Raw genomic sequence first — 6,349 nt, forward strand, 5'->3', positions numbered from 1 at the left:
TTTCAAGTTACAGCTGCCCAAACATGCTGGACCTTCATCCAGCCCTACAGGTCCTATGAGGCAGCATACCCAACCTCAAATCCAAAGCCACAATTCACTTCAATTCCTCATCAAACACAGCCAAATGGTCACTAATTGACCATTATCACTTCCATGCACCAACACATGAGCAAAACCCTAAGTTTGCTCTAACCCCTAACTCCAAAATTCCAATTTACTCAAACATAATGCTATCAAATGTTCTAATCATCAATTTCATATTCAATGGCATCAATTCACAACTATAATTCACTTGAATCATTGAAACTCTAAAGTACCCTAGGCTGCCAAAATTGAGGGTTTTTCATACCTACATAGTTTGTTTTCTTTCTTCCAAAACTAACACTCAATTCATAATCTACACAAGATAAACTCATGAATTTATGGAAGAAGTAGCACTAACCTTGACTTAGCCAATTCCTAAGACTTGAAAACTCAACTTTTTCTCTTCCTTTTTGCTGTCCAAGTCTTGCTTTAGTGGTAGGAATAAATTTTTGTGAAGCTAGGAAGGGGTTTTGAGGTGGTTTGTTGGGTGGAAATCAAGCTCACTCGAAGCTTTAATGGAGGTCTCTCTCTCTCTTTCTTTCTCTCTTCTCTTGGTTCGGCTGAATGAAAGAGATGGCTACTGGAATTGTTTCATTTTTATCTCATTTTTATGTCATTTTTATCCCTTTTAATTTTCTTGTCAAATGGTGATTGGGTGGAGCTTTTTAAATGACATCATGTGATGTCAAAATTCTAATTTTCTTTATTTTTCTTTTCTTTTCTTTTCTACTCATTTTTAATTAAATTTTTAGCAATATTTATTCATATTTTATATCATAATAATTATTTACTTAACTGGACAAGTTGGCCAAAAATCATTTCTGAAGACGAAATGACCAAAATGCCCTCCGTTTGGCTTATTAAGCCAAAATCAGCTGTACTGATCTAAAAATTTTTCTAAGCATTTTCTTGGCATTATAATGCCATCGAAACCTCAATGACTCTTCTCTGGAGTCTCAAAAATTATTTCAGGGGATTCCCCTTGGGTTTAGAGTTACTAGCTGTCTTCACCGCTGCTTCCTGTTAGGGTCACCCATCACCGGGCACCGGCTCATTTAACTTTGTTGTATTTTATTTCTAAAATTTTTTCTTAATTTTTCCTATACTTATTTGAATTATTTATGACTCCTCACTCTAGTCTAATTATAGTTCCAGATATTCTGACTGTCCGGACACACATTGGTCATCGGAACAGTAGAACGTACGGACTATTTAAAGTGAGGGCGTTACACATGTGGAATTGAGTTGAATTTCCATTAAAATTTAAGAAAATGATAAGTATTTAGGGAAGGTGAAATTTGGCAACCTTGATGTATGAGTATGATGAGTTTAATTGATATCATAATTGCTTAGAAATGGCATTAGATATGTATAGGTGATGGATATGTTGATTTGGTATAAGTTACATGAGATGTGATTATGGAAATTAAGGCTTTGCATGAAAATTTGGAATTTGTTGATATGATACTCAAATGAGGTGGTTAAGGTCAATTAGTGATCATTTGAAATAGTTTGACCATGTATTGAAGTTGGTTAGTGGAAGTAATTAAGGGAGGTGACAATTGAACATTAGGGCAGAATTTCTGGACACTGAGTCCAGTGTGCTTTGCAACTCATAAGTTGAGCTACACAACTCTAATTAGTGTGAAACCAATTGAAAATGAAACTTAAGACATAGGGCTATAATTTTCATGAAGATATCCTGCCCAGAAAATGACCGTAAGCTACCCTAAATGGGCCTTGAACCTGGAGGTGGAATTCTGGACACTGACAGTGTGACCATGTGAATAGTAAACTTTGCATTGTCATAACTCTCTCTAAAAAACTCCAATTTAGGTGATTCTTGAAGCTATGAAAATCTAAAACATAGTAGAACATTTCATAGAAGAACTTAAGTTTTGTAATATTAAGTTTATTTCCTCTACTAAATGTCTACTTGAAATATAATTGAATTTATTATGCTTGTGAAACGGATTGAAGGAAATCTTTTACTTGATTTTTTTTATGATTTCAACTGGTTATAAATTTTGGATTTTGCTAAAGTTTTAACCACTACCATGTAGTTTTTCACAATATAAAAGTAAAATAAAATGTTATGTTTTGTTTAAAATCTCTTGTAGTATATTAATGGGTTATCGGTAGGTGTAGTTCGATAATTCATTAGATATGCTATGGGAACATGTCATGCTTTATAAGGGATAAGGTGTGACACCTCCAACTAAGAAGAGCTAGATTGAAGAACCACCTCCAACTACTATTCCTGCTACTCCCAACCTTGTGGGCTCGCCACCAGGCCCTACTCAGTTAACTAACAAGCCAGCTGTGCCGACCTCCTCTCTCGAGCTTGTGATCGGTGAAGCTGTTTTGGTCTCCCTGGGCTCCCAGATCTTGGCCTAGTCTATTTGAGAGAATTGATTAGTAAACAATAATAAGGATTTCGCCCAAGTTGAAACACCCTCACTGTAACAATTCCGTACATTCTACTGTTCTGGTGACCGATGTCGGTCTGGATAGCTAGAACGTCTAGAAAAATAATTAGACTAGAGTGAGGAGTCATAAATAACTCAAATATTAATAAGAAAAATTTAGGAAAAATTTTAGAAATAAAATACAACCAAGTTAAATGAGCCGGTGCCCTAGCGATGGGTAACCTAGAGGAAGTTGCGGTTCTCGCAACTAGGAGCCCTAGACCCGGGAGAAAATTCATAAAATAATTTTTGAGACTCCAGAGAAGAGTCATTGAGGTTTCTATGGCATTAGAATGCTAAGAAAAGGTTTAGAAAAATTTTTCAATCGGTATAGACAATTTTAGTCTGTTAAGCCAAATGGAGGGCATTTTGGTCATTTTGTCTTCAGAGATGATTTTTGACCGACTTGTCCAGTTAAGTAAATAATTATTATGATCTAAAATATGAATAAATATTGCTAAAAATTGAATTGGAAATGAGTAGAAAAGAAAAGGAAAGAAAAATGAAAGAAATTAGGAATTATGACATCATATGATGTCATTAAACACTTTCCACCCAATCACAAATTGACAAGCCTCTTAAAAGGGATAAAAACTAAATAAAAAAAGAGACAAAATGAAAAACCAATTTGCACTTGTCTTCCCCAATCACCCGTAACAAAGGAAAAAAGAGAGAAAGAGAAGAAAGAAACCACCATTAAAGCTCCACCAAGCTTGAGTTCACCCACCATTTCACCTTAAAAACCCTAGATCACTTTAATAAAAATTGATCCCACACCTTGAGGATGATAGTGGCAACCAAGAAGTGAAAGGAAATTGAAGTTTAGGCAAGGGCAAGTTGGACACAAGTGAGGTTAGTGCCATATATCTCCATTTTTTTTCTTTAAATTTGAAGTTAGGTATATGGATTTAGTTAGAAATTCATGAAATTAAAAGAACATATCCATGTATGGACCAATTAAAATTTTTGGCAGCCTTAGTGATGGAAGTGTTGATGAGTTTTGAATGAATTTAAGTTGTATATGGGTGGTCTTGAACATGAGTATGAGACTTAAACATCATTAAGTATGTTGAATTGATGTATGTGCATGAATGGATATTTGAAAATTTGGGTTTTGAGCTATATTAGGGTTTGGCCATATTGATGGTAAATGGAAGTTCTAATGGTCAATTAGTGACCATTTGATGAATTTTGACCTTAAATTGGAGACCATTGTGGTATTGGAATTGAAATGGTATGCTGCCTTGAGTGGCCCTGCAGGTCTGGATGTGAGTCCAGTATGTTTGGGCAGCTATAAATGGAGTTGTATAGGTTCAATTGGTACAAGACCAATTGGAAATGAAACTAGACACATAATGGCACAACTTTGGTGAAGAAACCATGCCCAGAAAACCAAACCAAGTGGACCAAAAGTTTGCCCTAATCCGGGTGACCTGCAGTCTGCCTGGGCAAAATGACCAAATAAACAGTGTTTGGTCATTTGGCCATAACTCAGTGTAGAAAGGTCCAATTGACTTGAAATTTTACCAAAAATAGGATGAGATATAGACCAACAACTTTCATGATGAACACAAATCCAAATTCTGACCATAACCTAGTCAAATTGCCAACCAAACTTAGGTTACCAAATCTGGCAGAACCAAATTGCCTAGAAAATCTGGGTACTGGTCACTCCGGCCAGTTATGGTAAAATGACCATAACTTGAGCTACAAAACTCCAAATGGAGTGATTCAAAAAAAGAAATTCAACTAGACAAAATAAGAAACAACTTTCATGTTGATCATTTTGCCAAATTCCCATTGCAAGAATGACCAATGGAACAGTAAAAACAAAGAATGAAAACTGAAAATTCTGCCTAATTAACATTAAGCTTGGAAATGGTATTGGCAACCAATACCAACAAATTTTGAATGCAAAATGTGGTATCTTGGAGAACTTAGGTTCAATAAATTTATTATGTATTAAAAAGTCAACAATTTGAGTGAATAGTAATGTGAATAGTAATACAAAGACACAAAGTATAATAACTAAATTGGTAGAGGAAATTAAGGTATGAAATTTGGAATCCATGAAACATTCATGGATTACTTGGAATAAAAATAGTAATTCACCTAAAATGGCTTAATGAACATTTAAGTTATGTGAGTATATAGTTAACATTTATTTCCATTACTAGTAGGTCTAATAAAACATAAGTAATACCACTTGAATATGAAATGACATTAACCTAGATGGATTGTTGAGTATAAATGGGATGAGGTTTACATTAGGATTTATGTTTCCATTACAAATAAGATAATAACACCTTGTATGAGTTATGAATTCATATAAATATTGTAATGAATAAATGAATCACATGAAAATATGAATGGAACATTAGTTTTCTTTATAAGAGAAAGGAAAAATGTTTTGAGTACAATGGTATATGAACACAATTGTTGTGAATTGTGATCAATATGAATGATGTAAGGAATGTATGAATATTATGATGAATGTATAAATTATGAAATTTATCATGAAATAATCAAGTCATAAAACACAATATATTAATATTTAATGATATTATGTGCCCTTGTATTGCTTAGACATGTGTGTCAGATTGGATAGTTTGGCATGCCAATAGGGTATTGTTTTAGCAGTACTGCGAAAGGCTTTATGCCTGTATTCATGGCTTTATGCCCGCATTCATGGCTTTATGCTTGCACTCATAGCTTAATGCCCGATTATGTGATATCATGGCTTTTTAGCCATACTAATTGCATACGTGGTTGACGTTCTGCGTCCCATGGTATGACGGCCCGAGGCATCGCTGTGTCCAATGCCAACGACCCGTTATCCAGTTTAGTCAGCCTGTCATAGGTTACTTGGGCAGTGAAATTTATTGAAATAAGTTAAGAATATTAGTAATAAAAAAATATTAGAAATTAAATAAATGAGTAAGATGACCTAAAATAAATTAGAATAGCTATTTATTAGAAAGAATCGAAATGAACTGTACCGATATTAAAATTTACTTATTATGAAATAATCTGAGACAACCTAGAAAGTATTGAGAAAATGCTAAAAGATTAGCAAAGAAAATTATAACATACATAAATATTGCAAATGTGACTTACATGATAATATAAGCATAAATTTATTATTTTTAGATCATTTTTGTTTGTACATTATTACTGTACATTGGCGAAATAAACACTTCTAAAGAAGACTAAATTAGGATAAAACATATTAAATTTTAGAACCACATGTGAAGTATAAATAAATCTTAATTATTTAAATTATGTTTTATTTCTATCTTTATTTGTATATTATTTCCTTGTTATATTATTGCACCACTAAGCAGCAATGCTTAGCGCGATGGAATTGTTTCCTCGCAGTCTCAAGTTAAAGCCAATAATACTAAACTGAGATTTTGGAGTTCTGATCTGCAGAGCGTTCAAGGTTATCACCTCCTCAGCAATGCATGTAGATAGGGCTCACATTAAGCATATAATGTATTTTGTGCATGTTATTTATTTCTTATATTGCAATGTAAATTAGCAAATTGTAATTAATTTGTATATCATGTAAATTAAGGATTTATTTAATTATTGCAAATGATGTAAATTAATGCAAATTTGAGAATTTTGCTATAAGAATGGAGCATGAATGAATTTGTACAAATGAGTATAGATTTGAATTACATAATGATTTTTCAAATGATGATATGAGTATGGATGAGATTATACTTAGAAAATATTGGTGAATTTTCAAACAGATGAATAGTAAAACACGTCAAATGAAAATAAAATAGGGG

The sequence above is a fragment of the Hevea brasiliensis genome, chromosome 2 (genome assembly GCF_030052815.1).
Source record: "Hevea brasiliensis isolate MT/VB/25A 57/8 chromosome 2, ASM3005281v1, whole genome shotgun sequence".
In the NCBI taxonomy this organism is placed as follows: Eukaryota; Viridiplantae; Streptophyta; class Magnoliopsida; order Malpighiales; family Euphorbiaceae; genus Hevea; species Hevea brasiliensis.